Raw genomic sequence first — 20,458 nt, forward strand, 5'->3', positions numbered from 1 at the left:
CACGATCCCACCATTGGAAATGCAGCTGCTAAAAATCAATAAAGAGTCAGTTATTACAACAATGTTTTTTAATCTCTTTAGATTACGTATGTGTACTTCATACTTTGTTTCATTATTATTAGCATTATTGTTTTCATTTATGTTTTTATTATTTCATTTTAGAAAATCTGGGCAAATTTGTTGTGGTCTTTATTTGCTAAAACACAACTTTTCTGTCTTTGGGAGATTATTATTTATTATTGTTATTATTACTACCACTACAACTACCACTACGACTATGACTATGACTACTACTACTACTACTACTACTACTACTACTACTACTACTACTATTACTACAATTTGTTTCATTCGAAAATCTGATCAAAGTTTGTAGACTGCAAATGAACTACTAATACTTTAATACATACTTGGGCCAAAAGTTAGTCAAGCAATTACTTCTTTTGTATCAATTTTACTGTAGTAATTTTAAATTCTTGAATCAATTCAAGCTAATATTTTTTATATTGTTTTCTTAGTGGTAGTTGTTGATGATGTTGTCTTAATTGAAATACATTTTTTAATATGACAAGCTCTGCAAAGTTTTAGACTTCTTGGGAAAAGTAATAATTAGTAATAACAATAATTATTGTTACGTTGTTTTGTAAAAAATGTTATTAAAATGTATTCGTTTTATGTATTTCCCATTTTAAATATATATGTTTCACACACTCCCATACTGTATCATAAGTGAGCTTTCATTCAACATCCAGCTCAGGTTCACAGAAAGTTAGTCCACACCGCCGCAGCCCCAAACACACACATCCTTTGAGGGGGTGACCTCAAATTTCCTAAGTCACAAACACTTTGAAAGTTTGTTTTTAGGCCCTCGCAAAGACAACACAAGCCTTTTGTTTCAAAGCTTTGATGACGACGATGAAGGCACATTTATGTATGTACTTGTCGTGGTGTGCCCCACTTTCTCTCAAAAATACCTTTTTATTGGTTGCCGTTCCTTCTCTAATCAGTTAAAACGCAATATTTGGGGCGAGATAAGCCAAAAATGTAACCTTAACATGAACTTGCCGTGACCCCCGCCCGACCGAGCGCGATGGTCTCACTCCAGTGCTAAATAAGTCCAATGTGTGCCCGAGCAAATGTTCATTGAGACGACTTATTTGTTTTTGATGCTATCGAGAGTTTCATTAGTGCGAGTGAAGCGTGTGCTTGGCAATGTCCTCAACTATTGAAATGTGTTTGAGACCCTGGCAACACCCCAGCCATGTATGGAATTATGGGGTGTGTGATATTAAGGGCTCACTATAACAATAAGCAGCTTTGGAATAACGGTTTATAAAAATGTGGCAGGATAATGCAACTCTGGGGTATTATTATAAGTGCCCAACTACAATATATAAATAGTTCTTTGTTCATTGGATGTACAGTCGTGCCTTGAGCTACAATTAATGCAAATTTGTCCAGATACGAGTTGTGATTTGGCTAATTTTTTTATTTGACTTGCGAGCATTAACCTGAGATATGTGCACTATATGGTGCCAGTGTTGGTTAGAATGAGTAAATATTAAAAAAAAAAAATGGCTTTAAGCTTAAGCGATGGATATTTCTACACGAATGGTGCAACAATACATGTAGACATACAATATAACAGTACTCAGTCATACTGTGATGGGCGCAGGCCTAGCTTACGTGGGGGCACACAGAACATGTTATTTTAAATAAAAATATTTGATTTGACTTCCACGTCAAAAAATTCGTTCAAGCCTGCTCACAAAACACATTGCTAACACATTCTATGGTATTTGTTTTGACCAAATTTGATGCTATCATAAATTTCACTAGAGCATTAAAATGTGTGCTTGGAAAAGTTCACAATTATTGAAATTGAACCTGAGCTGCTATTCAAAAAGAATGTTGGTGGATTTATTGGGGAAAAAATAGCAGATGGACATCTGTCAGTCAATTCCATCACGTGAGCCATCACTCTGTGCTCCCAGAACTTTCTCCTCTGTGTTTTTGCAAAAGCAGATCAGATTGCTCCTCAAACATTGGGCTGCCGCAGCTTTTGATAACAACTGAATAATTCAAAACAAATGATGGCAGCCTTTGATGGGAGTGCTTTTATGGGTCATGGAGACTCGGCCCGGCCGTTGACATCTGGTTGATTTTATCTCCTTGAACTTTATCCTTGGAAAAAATTTACTGGCTGTTTCAGATGCGGAGGTGTGGTGAGGAGCGGACTGATCCACGGAAGGATACGCACACACCTTTTTCACATTGTAAATATTGAAACAAATAATATTGAAATAAAGATTTAAATTATATACCAATTTTATTAATTTATTTTTTTAAATGTTATATAAAACTACTTTTATTGCAAAATGTAAAACTGCTCCATTTAACACAATATTTTACACCAAATCCTTTTTTATTTCTCAATGAAATGCACTGCTCATGAAAAAATAAATTCTAAATGTTAAAAAATGCACCATAAAATGTTTCTTCTAATAAAAATATTAGTATATGAAATAAAATAGGAATTATAATAAAATAAATGACAAAAATTAAAAACTTCCTGCAATCTTTTCTAATCCTCTGCAAAATCAAAATATTTTTGTCTTACTTTTTAATGTAAAAATCACTGCCCTGGATACATTTGTAAGATTTCACATTTGAAAAGAAAAAAGAAATTCTTCATCTAGTTTTACAGTTTTTTTTTATTTTACTTATAAGTTTTTTACTTAAAAATAAATCCAGTCTAAAGTTCGTTTTATTTGTTAAATGTGTTTTAATAATAAAAAAAATGAAAATATTTTCTGAAATGATATTTTGAACAAAATAAGTAATGAAAAATCTTCGATGGAATATGACTTTTAACATATTATCTTATCATGTATCAGAATTACTTCTGATGCTTTTAAATGTGCGAGCCGGAGGAATTGCACCATTGTGGGAGAGTTGACGAGGAAGTTGTTGAAAGTTGAAGTTTGGCAACTTTCTGCCCTAGAATATAATTGCGGGATTTGACATAACAAAATGGGATGTTAAGCTTGCCAGTTTCACAATACCGCCACGCAATAATCCATTTATGCCTTTTCATGAACTTCACAAGTGCCAAAAGGTCACAAGAATGATTAGAAGACTAAAGCCCGGATCCATCGCCTCACTGTAACTCTTAGCGACACGTGTGAACCAAAGAACCAAAGTAACCCAAACCGGGCCTTCTTAATTCTTAAGACCGAGGACTAGGAGGGAGACTTCGGGGCCGTGGTCGGAGGCGCTCGCTAAAGCCGCAGCCCGGCCCGGGAGATTCCCAGCCTCTTTAGATGCCTATAACTCATCCCGCTGGCCCGCTTCTGAAGGAAGACGCACCTCCCACCTCCAATCCCAGGGCCTGAAATATCCTTTCAAAGGCCTCTGGCTGGAGACAGATATGTAGGTGTTTTAGATAAGGTCGGAATTGCATTAAAGGCTTTTTCCCCTTGAAAGCCGTCGCTATCTTTTTCGCCCTTTCCCATAGACTTGAGAGGCGGCGGCTAAGCGCTGCGGGACGCTACAGTGTTTTCAGTGCGTTTGCGGTCAGTTTGCAGCTCATAAAAACGAAGCCCCGTGCAAACCTCTGTTAAAAAAAAACAATAACTAATGCACAGTGGCAGTGATGGTGGTGCAGAGGAATTACACAAGTCTCTGACCCAAGTTTGGAGGTAAGAAAAAAAAAACACACAAATGGCCATGAGCTCTTGACTAGGGTAATTACAAGGCATCACGCACGACAAGTTGACAATTCCGAGTGATTAAATCCCAGAGATGGGAGATTCTTGCCAAATGCCACCGCTAAATTAAAAGCTCCTTCCACAAGCCTCAAAGTGGGAACATTAAAAAAAAAAAGACGAAGAAAGAGTCCCGGAATGAGCATTAACAGCATGGTCTTGTTGGATTAACAGTTAGCAGGACTACGACAAAAAATTACCCACACAAGCTCTCTTCACATTGGCCAGCTGAGATGGCTTCAATGTCCCACATGTGCGTGTCAAGGGAGTCAACTTATGAAATAGCTGATTTCCAACTTGACTATCAGGTGCTGAACTGTGGAAACTTTAACACCAGACACTTACTGAGAAGCAACCCTTTGTGTTAAAAAAGACACACGTTGAATTATTTGAATCCGCTAATGTGTGAACACGTCTTTTTATGGCTTCGTGAGACTTTTTCGTGGGTCAATTGGACTACATTTTTGAAAAAAAAACCTGACGACACTTAAAAGGACTGCAATAAACCCACCAATATTTTGGGAGATTTTATTCATGATAGACATGACGAGAAAAAATGTTGTTGCCAAGGAAAACTTTGGGGGCTTAATTTTTTTAATTGGTAGCAGTCGGATCTGTCTTTGGAGGAACCCTGGAAATATGCTGCTTTAAGGCAGAAGGGAGACTTCCTGAGTCTTTCTAGGCCTCGTTCCTTGAGACTTTTTTGTGCTTCCTATTTAAGCGTTAGAAATGTTATTTTTGTTGTTTGAAGCTGGCTTTGGGTGCAGAATTTTCAAAAACTGAAATATTGAATTTTGTCATTTGTATTTGTTCTTATTTTATTAACAGTTCAGGCTTCAGCATAGGTCCACTTTCCATTGGTTGACATTGTAGTTGATCATTGTAGCATTGCTAAAAGAAGCCATCTAATGGTGGCCTAAGACATGTAACAGCATTCCCAACTTATTTCATCCACGCAGCTTCTCCTCCTAAACTATCTAATTATACTGGCTGCATCATTTTCCCCAGTGGGCCGACAGTGTGTGTTGTTTATATTTGCCAGCTTAGCGATTAGTCGCCTCATTCCCTCCGGAGGTGCCGCCTCATATAAACCTTCCTCTCCCACAGGCCCCTGCGGTACGGTGCAGCAGTTTGGAAAAGAAACCTTTCTTTTTTATCGTGCATCGCCTGTTGGAGTGTAAACATTCAAATGAATTGAACTATCATGTACAGCTTTATAGAAAATCCAGGACCTTCTTTTGGTAACAAGATGATATTTAACCATCTATTCTCTATTCTTCCACAGAGGGTGACCAAATTTAGAATGTGATATGAATATCTTGTGATATTATGTATATATCATACTAGCATGAATAGAATAAATAATAAAGACCGGGCCTTGAAGAACAGAAGAGAAACTGTATTTTACGCTATATGTGAATTTGCGCAATTACTGCACGGATGATGCAGTTTTCTTTATGGTGATGATGGTGATGAAAATTAAGAAAAATGAATATGAAATAACTAACTTCACAACAACATTTTTTTTTTTTTTAAAGGCAAATGGCAAATGGATGGTAGATGGATGGACGGAGGGATAGATGTACAGTAAAAATATAAATTAATAACAACAAAAATCTAGAGGATATCCAGTATTAAAAATAGACCTGTGGATAATATAACATGAGGTAATACAAAAATATGATGAAAAGAATAAAAATGAAGATTATTTTAAAAGAGAAATACAAATAAACTGACAAAGAGGTAATAGACAAAGCTGCGGATGCCCTGATATGAACATGACAACATGAACACAGACAACTGGAGGTGGTCACCTATTGGTTCATCACCACATAACTAAAGATCATAAGTCATGATTTCATAATTCATCAGAAATTGTGGGTGGTTTGAGTGCTTCTGTTTTGGCTTACAAAATGGTTCATATGTCTTTTACGTGTGTCCCTGCTTTTCACAAGCCTTACGTTTAACGCCAAGTTGACTCGATATGTAAAAGCACATCATAAATCTTCATGGGTCGAAATACTGGCCCAAATAATAGCTTGCGTATCTCATGCTGGGATAATTACAGATGAGCGGGGCCAGGGCCCGGATAGACATGAGACCGACTATAGGACGAGCTCGGTGGGAAGTTGAAAAAAATAAAGGATGCTGTCGCCAGGTCCCGATGAAGTCGTATGACTACCAAGCGAGGCGTTTAATTTGATTTATTAACCTCTAAGGTGTGCTCCATTTCAAAGCTCTCTGAGGTGAGATGCCTTCATTTTCTTACCTTTTATTTTTTCTTTCTTCATCTCCTTCCCTTCTCCGGCTGTTGTTTAGCTGAGGTTTACTCATTGAGCAGCCTGGTTTGGTCCGGCCTAGGCAGAGATTAAGACAAATTCTGATAAGGAGTGGAAGTTGACTCTGGGCATTAAGGAGGATTAATGTGTAGCTGCGTGTGCATGTATGTGTGTGTGCGGTGGAGGGGCCTTCTCTGTGGACCCGGCATTAATCTGAAATTAGTACAAAAGATCAGCTGCAGCCACCGAGGCGAACGTCAGTGTGGGGGCTTTAGGCACGCTAATCAAGTCTCACTTTGGGACAATGAGTGCCTGGAAGGTCAATGGGGGAGGTGGAAGGGGGGGGGGGGGGGGGGGGGTCATGAAGCAGAGAGAGGGTCTTTGATGACCACATGGTTTAATTTATGAAGGTTTGGGGCACTTAAATTTTAAAAACATGTTTGGGTTTTTGTTGTGTTTCACACCTCTAAGCATAACACATACAACTGAATTAATTTTGTTGTTATTCTCTGCTAAGACAATACAAGGGAGGGTCATGCCATATGTTGCCATATTTTTTTCAAAACCTCAAAAATGTCATTGTTGTGCCTGTTTAGATAATTTTTTCTTGGTTATGTTTTAGGTTTTGCAGGTATAACACATATTGTGGTCAGGCCTTTGGTTTCCATCTAAAACCTTCAAACTTCATAATATTTTTGTCTACTTACCTTCATGGACAATGCTGCACTTCACTGAAAAAGATGAATAATGGGATAAAAAAATATGTAACCAAGGAAAATTGACCTGGCAGTTTTTCTTAAAACAAGTAATAACAAAACGGCTGTCTCTTAGCGGTACTACCTATACCTATAGAATTATGGTATAGTGGTGCCTTGAGATAGAAAATGAATGCTGTGACTTGACTCCTAAGTGAAAACGCTCATCTCAAATCAGTATTCCCAGTTGTATGAATTAAAATGCCAATCAAGTCCAGCTCCACACCTCCCCAAAACGATGTTTGTTTGAATGAAACAGTTTCTGCGTAACATTTTAATGCTGTCGTCCCTTTGATGCAGTGTAATACTACAGTCATGCAAAAATAAAAAAGACTTGGAAGACAAGTCTACTGAAAGTAATTCAGTAATATGCTATAATAGTCTTTTTTTTAAATAGAAGATAAAGAATATTATCTGTCTCCATGTGTTGCTGCACCATTTGTCTTAAAATATCTGTTGCTTATAAAACTGTTTTCAGGGTGTTTTGTGAATACGAAGAAGAGCACTATCAATTGACCCAATAGAAACATCTGTCGTCGAGTGAGTGTGTCGCGGTGAACCGGCCAAAGAATGTCTTTCTCGTAAATGATGCAACGGCACACTGAGGGGTGGACATTGATTACAGCTTAGGTTTGGAAACTTCTAGAACGCTTCTGGCACAACAAAACGTGCATCCTCTGCAACACCAGGCAGCAGCAGAAGAGAAGATGAACAAGAAAAAAAATCCTGACGGGAGCCAAAAGTGCTTTTAGGTCCAGTAAATTACGGCTGTGGCTTTCAAAGCAAAAAGCGTCACCGTAGTCGAAACGGGAACCACTTAAGAGGGCAGCTGCACGAGTGACGTGAATAATGGTGTCTAATTTGTCTCATCTTGGCAGAACGCAAAAAAAAAAATAGCCCCGCACCCTCCTTTGCCAGTGTCACTGTTGTTTGTTTTAATGCATGGCACCCTTTCATTTGCATGACTGTTTACACGCCGGGAGCGGCACGGACGACGACGCAAGCACGTGCCAAAATGGAGGAGATGATTTTCTGCGAGGCACTGTAATTTGCCCCAACGCTGTGAAAGCCCTATAAATAAATACTCAAGTGAACTTTATAAGTGGAAAGTATTTACAAGTTCCTACTTGGGCTCTTTGCAGAGTTGTTGTAACGTACCACTGAGTCCAGAATGTCAATAAAATTGTCTTCTGAGGGCCCAGTCAGCAGGCCCTGATGGAATTGCCCTTTCAAGTGGCGCTGAAAGTACATCCATCCTGATGGTTCTTCTAACTCACTGGTTTTCATAATGGAGTCTCCAGAGCAACTGGAGACCCCCAAACCTTGGGAGTCCGCAGAATGATTTAATTTTATACCTTCTATTCATACATTTTACAACTACAACAAAAATAATACCTACAGATAGCCACAAGTACACCAATAGCATGTGGCATGTGGATAAATCACTGTAATGCAATGTATAAGGCCCGCCACACACCAAACAACAGCGACACGTGACTGAACTTGAATACTGTGAACAAATTACAGTCAGCGACTCACACCCGCACACACTGCAATTGACGCATGCACACATGCCAACTCACGGCTAAACTGTTTTTATAAGGAAACAACATTTTGGGCAACACATATTGTATTAGTACTGTACTATGACATTTTATATTGAAACACAAACATGGTAAAATTGTCAAGGTAGAAACAAAAAAGTTCTTTGAGTCAGCAGTTCATGTCAGCGAGATACAATGGATTAATACAATATAACTGAATTTAATTCAACTGAATTTGGTTAGCTGCTTTTCTGAGGTCATTAATATAAAATGTAATTTTTCACTGATGGACACAAAATTTCCCAAAAACTGGAGAACAGGAAGTCGAGCATTTGTGTGTAAAGTGGCCCGTTTTGGACAAATTCTATGGCTTGTACTTTGACAAATTCTTACAAGGGAATTTCTCCAAATCAGAATCAAAGATGGGCGACATGAAATTTCAAATCTGGTTTTTGCCTACGCCATATACATGGGTGGAGAATGGCATCAAAGTTTGATGATCATTCCTTGGATTTGACATAAAACAGGGAGCCTCATCGTTGCTCACAGCCTTTTTAATTTTTGTTGTTGCTGCAAGGTTGGCTCCAGTCTGAGTGGTTTGAAATAGAAAAATAACGCACATATCAACACTTTTTATGGATATCCATCATCCAAAGGGTGTTGTGGTCGGGACTGCACTATATTTTGTGTGTTTTATTTTCCCGAGTTTGCTTGTGCGCCGTCAGCCAATAGCTAGTGGAAAAATGACTGGGTTTTTTTTAAGCTTATTTTCAATTGGACGCAGCAAGTTGGACCAGACAGCTTTGCAGCAGTTATGAGTCATGTTGAAAGGGGACACGCGCACTACAAGTGGCGGGCGGGTTGGTTTCTTTTTTGTTTGTTGTTCTAATTCCGAGGGCACACATTGTGATGGTCTGACATATCCAACACGTACCGCTGTCGATGCAACTTGAAATGTATGACTCAACTGCAGACACATTGAAAATCAAAGGTTAAACTGTCTCACTTATGACCTACGTTAGATATACCTATGGATAAAACCTTATCGGACATGTGAATGTGTAGGATGGATTATTTTAAAATTCTTTCTACTTATTCAGTTTTATTTCTATTGTGCAAGTACACCCTTACATTTTATCTAAGGTTGACTAAAAAAAGAGTAGTCACATTTTATACCAGTGTACCCCATTTCAACATAAGTGAGTCAATACAACACTGATTTTTGCCTCTTGATCACATCAAAATAACAATTGTAGACCCAATTGCTGGTATTCTCTCCCACTCCAAAACTGCGACATCATTATTCTCCATGAGTCTTGCATATCAACTTCAAGTACAGAAGCCAGCAGTGGGGAGGGAAAAAAGTTGCCCAGCAGGTCGAGATTGTATGTCTGTCAAAACAACAACGGGGCCACTCGTGCCTCGTTGAAACTCAATCGCTTTGTCCACATTCCAAATGACCGACATTTGGCGGGGGGTCGGCAAAAGGAGGCGGTGGCGGGCGAGAGCCGATTTGCCATGTCGCCGTCATAATTCTCAGCCTGCACGTCCAAGTACAGTAAGGAAAAACTCAGACGGTGAACTCCTTCATGTGTTTATCATTTCAGTCTGGCCAGGAATGACATTTCATTTCTTAGCGAGTCATCTCCAAACAGGCCTAATTCAATTTGCACTCCAAGCTGTTTCTAATCCACCGCTCGCCGTCGTCGTCTGAATGCAAGAACATGTGCCGTCTGATTGCCTTTTAATGGCAAACATGAAGTGTTCTGACACCGCGGTGGGCGAAGACAAATGCATGAAAGCACTGAGTCAATTTTTCGACGTTTGACGTGAATCGTGTCGTTTGCTTCAACCTTACACGCTGATTATGGTCTATGAAAGCCATATTGATTTTTAAGCAACACCAGATCCAGTACACTTGAGGTTGCTGTGGTCAAAGCACACAAGGTTTCTGACACTGCAGTGTGTGGAGACAAATACATCCAAGTCCTGTGTCATTTGTTATATTTTTCTTAACCTTAACTTGCTACTGACTAATATTTTTTATGTTGAAATTCATTCACTGCTCTGAAAGTCTGGTGGCACCCGGAGCTTCACTCTCGTATGGTCCCAGTCTCCCAGTCAATAAAGGGATTGTGCTGACGCAACCGTGGATGGCCCAGAATGAGGGACTGACCCGGGACATGCAGGAGATGGAATTGTATGGTCTCCCTGTGACAGGAGGAGCGATGTGCGTGACGGTGGCAAATGGCACGGGCAGGCACAGGCTCCGGCAGCGGGAGACAACCGATTTTCCATCTTTGGGCGAGCGCAGAGTCCATAATATTTGCTTCCGCTCCGGAGTCAACCAGCGCGGTCAGAGTCTGGGGTTGTTTGGGAGCATGAGATGGGCAGAAAGCAGCGTGTTGCGAGCACTGGAGGGGAGAACGGCTGCAGAGCTCACATGGATTCCCCAACACTGTCTGAGCCCAGGCCTTTTTACTGGACATGTCGCCGCTCGATGATCCTCACCACAGCAGTACAGACACAACCCTGCTTGGAGGTGTCTGTGACGCTCCTCCAGTGGGAGCAAAGCACGTCCTATCTCCATGGGCTCCGCTGGATTGGTAGCTAGGGTCACCGAGGGCGTCCTTCTGACCGCCGCTGGCCCCCATCTGGCTCGCTCGCATCTCCGGGTCTGAATGCGTTGGTCAATGTGGACGACTAGATCGATCGCCTCATCCAGGGTTGGAGGCAGCTCGTGGGACACCAACCCGTCCTTGAGGTACTTGGCCAGGCTGTGAAAGTTGTCCACCACCGCTGAGGTGTTCCATATGCTGGGCCGAGCCAGGGTACAGAAATCAAACGCGTAGTTGACCAGGGATCGGTTCCCCTGGCGGATCCTGAGGATGTCGCGAGCTATGTCGGAGCTGGAGGACTCAATGTCAAACACCTTCAACATCTCTTGAGAGAAGGCGTCAAACGAGGCACAGGCGGGAATTTGTCGATCGAATGCGGCCATTCCCCAAAGGCGAGCTCGACCTGTCAGGTAAATGATCATGTAATGAGAGGAGGGGTCATGCCTGGGGTACCGATCACCGGAGCACCTGGCGGACCGGCTGCATCTGGTCTTTAACCTTCTCCGAGAGGTCTCTGTGCAGACCAAACCCTCCATAGCAAGAGAGGGAAATGGGAAGTGGATCACAGGCATTGGAGTGGATGAGTCAATGAATCCAACAAGGGCTAAGCAGGCTTGTGGTCAGGCACAGGCAGCAGGTCGGACCTGGGCAGAGAACAAACCGGAGACAAACACAAAAGCAGGTAGGGCGTAGGCAGAACTCAAGGTCGAATAACGGGCAAAGCATCAGGCCAGACAGAAGTCATACACGGGTCAAGCAACAGGTAATTGGGCTAGGTCGGCAACAGGAGTCAGTTCGGGGAAGGCAGGCAACTGGTCATATGGACGCATGACAGCATTGTAGCTTATGTCAAAAAGTAGCTCTGTATCTCTTATATACACAAGTTACTACTCGAAACAGAGTTTTAATATAGTTTCCAATTGAGTTTTTCACTTAAAGGGCCATATGACAGAATTTTCTTGCGGTAGGTACAGTCAAAGACGACAGGGCACATTTTGTTAGCTCTGTCTGCCTGTGTGCAGTGCCTAAAACATGGAGGGGGAGAAATGCTTTAGACTTTTACAACATGGCCACTGCTTTACCACTGCTGGTAAATGACTTTTATAAAAGTCTTAAACGTGCAATTACTGACGTGTGCCTCTGAGTGCCTCGTAATAATGTGAAAGACTTATTGGAGTTATGTAAACAAGTGCTGCTACTATGACAAAACCACTACATTTACCAGAACAGGGTACTAAATGTGATCGGATCGTAATGTCTTTGTCTTTTAACATGGTTATGCAGCATGTGGTATTTTAAACGTCCTGTTCCAACTTGTAGTGTAACAGCCGCCATCCTAATCAGACACCCTCGGACATTGGAGACTGTGGTTGTGCTCAATGCAATTTCAGCATATCTAACCACCATTTTACCAACGTACCAAACAACCAACCGACTAACCAATAAACATGCCTGACAACACCTACCTACCAAACAACTTACCGACTGGCTTACAATATCTACCTAATGAATCTCCAACCAGGCCACCAACTTGCAAACATGGCTGCCTACCAATTTAGTGGCGCATCTATGAACGGAGTGACTTATCGATCTAACAATCAACCAACTGCCAACTCCGAAATTACCTCCCTAACTACCTTGTTATGGACTTACCTAGCCATCTCTTCACCTGTATACTTAAAAACTTACCAATGTACCTAACAACTTACCGACTGACGTAGTTACCTACCTACCAACTTATCTTCTTACCCACCAACGAAGAAGCTTACCAATCTACACACGGCAACTGACTTGCCTTCCGATCAACGGACTGACATGCCGACCTAGCTTGCTACTGATTTTCCAACTTTATTACTTACCTTCCAACTTCTAGACCTAACGAGTAACTTGTGGACATACCAGCTTACCTACTGGTATATTGATCAATTTAGCTACCAATTTAATGACTTACTTGCCTGTCCACTAACCTCTGACTGTATGTACCTAGTTATCACCTACAGTACCTGCCTACCTTGCAACTTAAAAACATACCTCGCAACTGAGTCAATAGATAGAAATGTAAGAACGTATGTAGGTAAGTTGAATTGTTGTTTCGTTATTTAAAATTAAAAAGATTTAAAAAACAAATTAGCATGACTATGAAAAGACAGTTTTATGTTTGCTGTGCTAAAGCTGTCAAATAACTCATTTGTGGCTAAAAAAAAATAACTTGGCTTGCTCCTTACGTGCAGTCAAGCGGTGGCACCGACCAAATATTTTGCCGGTTTGCTGAATGCAATAAACACAATTCATCAATTACCAGTTGTGTGGCTTGTGTGTAGCTGTAGATTGGTGTGATATGGTCACGCATGATCCGGTCACTGTCTCAGAGGGGTGTCCGTCATCTGAAGATACAGTTTCAAAAGACTGGCGCTGACTGTAGTCATTAGTCTCTGTCTCTTGACCAATCAAAGCACAATTTTTGTGAAATTGATATCCAGCTCTGCCTTTCTATTCTCAGAAGGAAATATCTAAAAGTATCTTATACAGGCCTGAGCCATCAAGGAATGTAATGTGTTCAAGATGCACCAACTTTATTTTGATTGTTTGCTTGGATGTTAGTAAGAGGAAGCTAGGTAAGGTGTTAGGCAAATAGGTAGCTATGTCAGTGAGGAGGTAAGTCAGTTGGTAGGTAAGTTGTTTCGTAGATGTGTTGGTAGATTGGTGGGTAGTTAATCGGAAGGTAGGTGATTCTTTAAATTGGTAACAAGAGCACTAAGTAGGTAGGGTTAGGGTAAGGGTTAGTGGTAGGCTTGTGGGTAAGTGAGTCAATAGGTCAGTAGGTAGATGGTATCGAAGAAAATTGGTTGATACATAGATAGGAATTTGGGGAATTTCAGCAAGTTGAAAGGTAGTAAACAGGTGGGTACATCGGTATGTAAGTAAGTCAGTAGGCTGGTAGGGGCGTTTGACATTCTATTCATGGAAAAAAATATCCGATACAGGCCTTCTCAGTTGAGCTCACGACTGTTGCTTTAAGAGACACTGACTTTCTTTGCACTGGCCGCTGTCCCGGAAGCCAGCTGAGGTGCAGCGAGCTGCGGCTAGAGCAGATGACTATGTGAATGCAGAGACGAGAAACACTTCAGAGAGCTTCATGGACCGACCCTGAAACATTATATACATGACGGCAAACACAGAAACGCCCTTTAAACGGGCCGCGGTTAACCTCCCAGCAGCCAACTTTGTTTTTACGCCACAAAATGTTGGGAATGGGGGGGAGGGGGGGGGCGAGATGGGCAGGTTGCGTAGTGACTCTGGTATCCATCTACCATGTTAGCATTTCGAGTGTAATTCTAGAGCCTGGCGGGGTGAAAATAAGAAGGGAAAATACTGAACATTTCTGGCCTTCTCAAGTTGTCTCTAAGGGAAATAACCACAAGTGCTATGTGTAAATAACACAAATGGCACTTGGCCTAGTTGCAGGGAGCGGTCGTTCACACAGCCCGCAGAGGACCATTTTGTTTTTGGTTTTAAACAGTAGGTTGGTACATCGGTAAGTTGGTGGTAAGGTAAGTCAAGAGGTCATTTGATTGCAGGGTTGCGCACGAGCCGGTGGTCATTCGAATAGGAATTTGAGTGAGTGTGGAAAGAAGCGCATCGAATCATTCCACTCTATTTACCCTTTTAATCAAATTGGATTTGTTGTTGACTTTTGGTATTGGCAAATGTGAGCCTCCACATATGTGTGACTGCTTTGTTACTGATGTACACCTCAATAAAAATATTAAACAGAAATTGGATTTGGCATCTGCTGGACGTGTTTTTTTTTTTTTTTCAGAAAGGTGCAAAAGATACAAATACCATAAAATGCCCCCTACAACTAAAATCAACCTAACAAAGTGTTTTTTTTTTTGTCTGTACCAGTATATGCTAGAGCACTCTGATTTGCTGGTATTCATTATTATCATTTGGTCACATTTGCGCTAGTGCAAGTTTGTAATACCCACAATGTAGCCTGACTATCCATTCATCCATTTTCTGTACCACTTGTCCCCACGGGGGTTGCGGGCGTGCTGGAGCCTATTCCAGCAGTCATCGGGCAGTAGGTGGGGGACACCCTGAACCGGTTGCCAGCCAATCGCAGGGCACACGGAGACGAACAACCATCCGCACTTGCACTCATACCTAGGGGCAATTTGGAGTGCTCAATTGGCCTACCAAGCATGTTTTTGGGATTTGGGAGGGATGCTCTCAATTGTTATCAAACTTCCAGTTAACTAGTCATAGCTGTATTCAAATCATATGTCATCCTGTGTCAAATTTCTGTTTCCTTTGTTTCTTTCTTTTTTCTTGGTTATGGTGATATTATAGGTAGTACTGTAAACATGTAGATTGTGTGTCTGGCTGTGAAATCCTTGCTTGAAATCGGGACGGGACTAAATAAGTAGAATTGTTTCAACCCACTTCCCTTTTTGACAAGTCGTGTAAAACAAAATGTGAAATAAAGTTGCAATAAGTGTATTGACTATGTACTTGCCGAGATAATGAAATCAAGTTAAGTCTGTAGGTAAGTGAGCAGGTCAGTCGGTAGAGTCGTCTGTATGTCAGTCAGTAGGTAGTTAAGTCATTAGTTTGTTAGGTATGTCAGTATGTTGGTAAATTTGGTAGGTTAATCAGAGCTTAGGGAAGACAGTAGGTCTGTAACTTGGTAGGGAACTCGGTCAAAAGGTAGATAGGCAGGTAAATTGGTACGTCTGTCATTAAGTATGTTGGAGGAATGTAGGCAGATAGGATGGTCAGTCTGCTGGTTGGAAAGTATCTCATTCACTAAAATACTGAACAATTCAATTGTTCTCAAGTTGTGTCTCTGGGAAATAACTGCATGTGTTGCTTAGCCTGGTAGCATGAAGGTTAAGAGCCTTTTAGCATAGAGCTGCCTTTTACAGGATGGAACGCTGCAGTTGTCAGCTTTTCACATGGTAACAAGAGACAGATGAGTGGGAGTCCTTGCAGGGGGGGAAATTTGTCCCACTAACTTCACCACAATGGGGGGGGGGGTTCTCAGGTCAGGAGATTAACCGTTCAGTCGAGACGAGATGATGCTTGCAGACCTTAGCTATGTGAATAGGGTAAGCCAAAAAGTGGTTGGTCGGTAGGGAGGAAAGTTTTTCGGTATGTCAGTAGGCAGTCAGCACATATTATTAGTAAGCATGATGGTAGGTAGAAGGATCTGGTGCGTAAGTCGGTAAATTGGAGGTCGGTGTGTCTGTACTACCGAATGTATACTATAAAGGTTGGTAATTCAATAGTTCATTATATTAGTAGGTACAGTAGGTGGGTAGCAGTTGATTTCCTGGTAGTCAGGTATTTCGATAGGAAAATAGGTAGGTAAGTAGCTAGATAGACAAGTCAAAAGGTAAGTGGATATATAAGTAAATCATATAAGTAAATCTCGTATTAGCCCATTAAATTGAAGTAATAACAGATTTAGCTAGACTACGCATCACAGGCGTCAAAACAGTTTGACATATATAAAGACTGATTCTCAAAGCTAATGTGTATTCTTACATCTGACTCCTATAATCAGCGCGTTCTTACGCAAACACACAAGTCATGATGACTTAAAGCAAAAACAGTAGTGGGTTCCAGTGATGACAGCTTCAGGAAGTGCTCTGCCATGGAAACTTGCACAACTTGGCAGCAGTCAAGCTTCATATTTTTTTTTTATATACACAAGCCAAAATACTTCAGGCCACGAGTTGTAGTTCTTTACATGTTTATTACAGTGCATGTTAGTGAGAACTTCTTATATGTTGTGCACCGCAATTTAGTTAACATTTGAAAATCAATGTGTACATATTGTATACTATTTAATACACTATGAACATTTGAAAAGGTTTTTAAAAATGCACTAAAAAGAAGATATGGTCATGGTCCTATTCTTTCTAGAGCTTTAAACTTTTTGCCTTGTTGGCTGTTCCCCAAGTAACATATCTGGAGGAAGGTAGTCAAGTTGATAGGTACTGTATCTCGGCCAGTGCATAGATCAGTAAGTAATGTTGAAAGTCAGTCAGATTGAGTGGCAACTAGTTCAGGATGTACCACGTCAGTTGGGATAGTCTCCAGTATGCCCACGACCATCGTGGTGATAAATGGTTTGGAGAATGGATGGAGAGGGAAATTATGTTTCAAACATCCAAAATTCAACCCAGCAACATCACGAGAGGCTTATTGAAGGTGCAGGCCATACGTAGTCATATGACCTAGGCTACACGGTGCTGCCTAGTGGGAGCCGAGGCCCGTCTGCCGGTCTGTCTGTGATTAGCCTGGGAGCTACCGCGCTGCTCTCAGAGCTGCAGGTTTTAACACAAATGTTAGTGTTTGTCACAGGAAACCAATCTGATTACTGTTTCTTCTCTCATGTGCCGCACTTAACGCCGCACTGCGGGCCCTCTGTTTGCGCATGTGGTTCTCATCGGGAGGTGGGGGGGTGAAAATGGGACACCCACCTCCACCCAGTTTTCATCTTTATTAAGTCACACTTTGGAGGTTCAAGCAGGCCTTGTTAAAACAAAGTGAGAGGGAACACAATCCATCTGATCGCATTGGGCAATAGATCTGGTTTCATCTGTTGGGGGGTGGGCAAAGGTGGTTGGGGGCCCAACTCACATAGTCGTGACATCTTAAGTGAAAATGTGGTGGGAAACTAGCATTACAGAACAAAAAGAGAAGCATAGAGACCGTTTCGTCAACTTTTTTCAAAATAAGTTATTTTTATTTTTAAAGTGAGCTACTGTATTGTATACTGTACAGTAAGGTTGCAGACCACCTCAGGTCCTGGTGCACAGGGCGCCTTCAGCGGAAACAAAGAAAGTTATCTGCTCTATACACTTTATTGGTTTTGGTATCAAATTACGGCTACAATCCTTGGTTATGGTTTCAAAATCGGTTTCTTGGGCTTTCACAACAGAGAATTTTTTAAATTATCTCAGTTCGCTGTTGCTTCAACTGCGCCTTTTCCTTGATTGACTTTCATCAGGCTTCTGGACGGCTAGAATACTCCTACACGTTAGTGTTATGGTTCCAACTTACAACCTCGCGAAGTATGTTTTTAAATGAACAGATGGTTTTAGAAGTATAAACCAAACAGACAAAAGAATTGGGAGAATTTCTCACAATTTATCAGTTACCCAGTTGGCTACAACGTTCTTTCAGTTACGGATTCTGGCACCACCTAACGGCATGAAGATACGATATTTATTCCCATGCAGCCAAAGCCCATCCTGGAGGCAAGAAGACAAAAGCAAATCTCTTTCATGCGTAATGGTGACTTTTTTATTTCGCTCCATATTTCTTCCAGCCCCCATCTTTCCCTGACCTCCCCGTCCGCACCAGCTGTGGTCTGCACAAAAACTGATTTTCAGAGTGTTAACCACCATGTTCTTCCGGCCCGGCGGCAGGATTTCATTTGCAGAGCACAGGGGGCCAATATCTAGGGTAATTCCCAGGGTTTAGTGCCACTGATCTCTTCCCAGCTCACCTTGGGGAGAAAAATTAAAGTGGCGATAAGGCCCTGCCGCCCTGGCCACCCGCACCCCCCTGCGCCCAGACTGTGTTCACCTCGGCGCTGACCACGGCTCATGTGAATGACATCGCCTGAGTAAAAACTACACTACTGTCTACGCATGCACACGGATGCACACGCACACAAACACACACACACGCACACACACGCACTCACACACACACACATACACAAAGCCATAATGCACAGACTGTGATGCTGAATATCATCAACATTCTCTCACTCTGATGAGTTGACACTTCTTACCTCACAGTTTGTGCCTCATAGAGCAAAAATGCAGTCATAACAGAGAGGAGATTTGGAGCACAAGCACAAGGGAGAAAAAAAGAATTTGGTTCCAGATAAAGGTGCAAATATGGGAGTTTATTTTCAATGGAAATGCCAGAATCCATCACACCTGTTCCATCCCCCAAAGGTTAGGCTTTCAAAGTAAGTTTTCAAGACAGGTTGGTGTTTCAAAGTGAGGGTTAGGGTTTAAAATATGGATTTTAGTGAAGGTAAGGATTCCATTGGCGGGTTTCAAGCGAGGGGTGTGGTTTTAAAGTCGTTTCAAAGCAAGGTTATGATTGCAAAATTGCATTTCATATTTCTATTCAGGTTTCAAACAAGGATTTGGGTTTCAAATTAGGGTTTGCATACATCGTTGGTAATACTTGAGGTTTCAAGGAGAGGGTAGGTATCAAATTAGGGCTTCAAACAATAGTTTGGGTTTCAAATTAAGGTTTCAAGCGATGGATGTGGGTTCACATTTGTGATTTAGAACAGAGTTTGGATTTGAGAGAAGTGTTTAATGGAAGGTTTTTAAAGTACTGTTAGGACCTAGGATCTATTTTCAATCAAGGGTTACGGTTTCAAATGTAGGTTTGGGCTTCTAATACGGTTTCAAATGTAAGTTTCAAGGAGTTTTTGATAGTGGCGATCTTTGATAGCTTTCAAAGGTTTCTTGAAAGCCTTGTACTGTCTTGTCAGTGGAAGTGTAACTGACATACCTTTGATTGATTGACCACTTATTTATTATACAGAATCACAACTTATCTGTTTCAGATGCATGTAATTTATTTAATTTTTTGTTTTGTTTTATCTTTGTGCTTTCTGCAAATATGTTTCCAATAGAAACATGTGTGACAACTCTTTCAAGTCTTCATCTGTGCGGAAAATGTATACAAAAGTTTGCCACTGAGCACGTTCCTGTACTCCCCCAAACCCCTTTTACACGAGTACCCTCCAAAAGAAACCACAACTTCACGTGAAAGACGTGAGGTTAGGTGGGGAGGGGGCAAAGAACATGTTTTTGGAATTAAAGCTTCCGTAAGCTCCCTAAACAAGATCAATTCACTAATTGCCTCCTCTCACAACATTTACATATTGTCTTTGTCGCGCGCGTGTGTGCGTGTGTGCGTGTGTGCGTGTGTGTGTGTACATGTGCGTGCTACACTAAAAACGGAGGTGAAAGACTTTCGAGGGTTGAAGTGAAGGGTTAAAGCTATGGTTAAGTGTTTGAAGTTAAGGTGTCAACTGTTGCGGACCTGGGTTAGTGTTTTTAAACCAGGCTTTGGAATTCAAATTAAGTTGTACAGCAAAGTCTGGGAGTTCAAACTAAGGTTGCATGTCTTGGTTGGGGTTTTAAACAACAGTTGGGGTTTCAAGCTATCCTTAGGGTTTCAAATTGGGGTTTTAAGTTAGAGTTAGGGTTTCAAATCGGGGTTTCCATCCAGTGATAGAGTTTGAAATTTGAGTTGGGTTTAAATAAAGTTTAGAGTTTCAAGCCTGGGTTAGGATTATATTTCAAATGAAGTGTAGGTTTTTAGGTTAGGGGATCAAGGTAGGGTATCAAATTAAGGTTAGTGGTTGTGCTTTCAGAGCTGGGTTAGGGTTTCAATTAGAGCTTCTAGTATGGGTTGGGTTTCAGAGTTGGGCCTTCAAATAGG

The sequence above is a fragment of the Syngnathus floridae genome, chromosome 1, assembly GCF_059516105.1.
Source record: "Syngnathus floridae isolate MCC-2025c chromosome 1, RoL_Sflo_1.0, whole genome shotgun sequence".
NCBI classification, from domain to species: Eukaryota; Metazoa; Chordata; class Actinopteri; order Syngnathiformes; family Syngnathidae; genus Syngnathus; species Syngnathus floridae.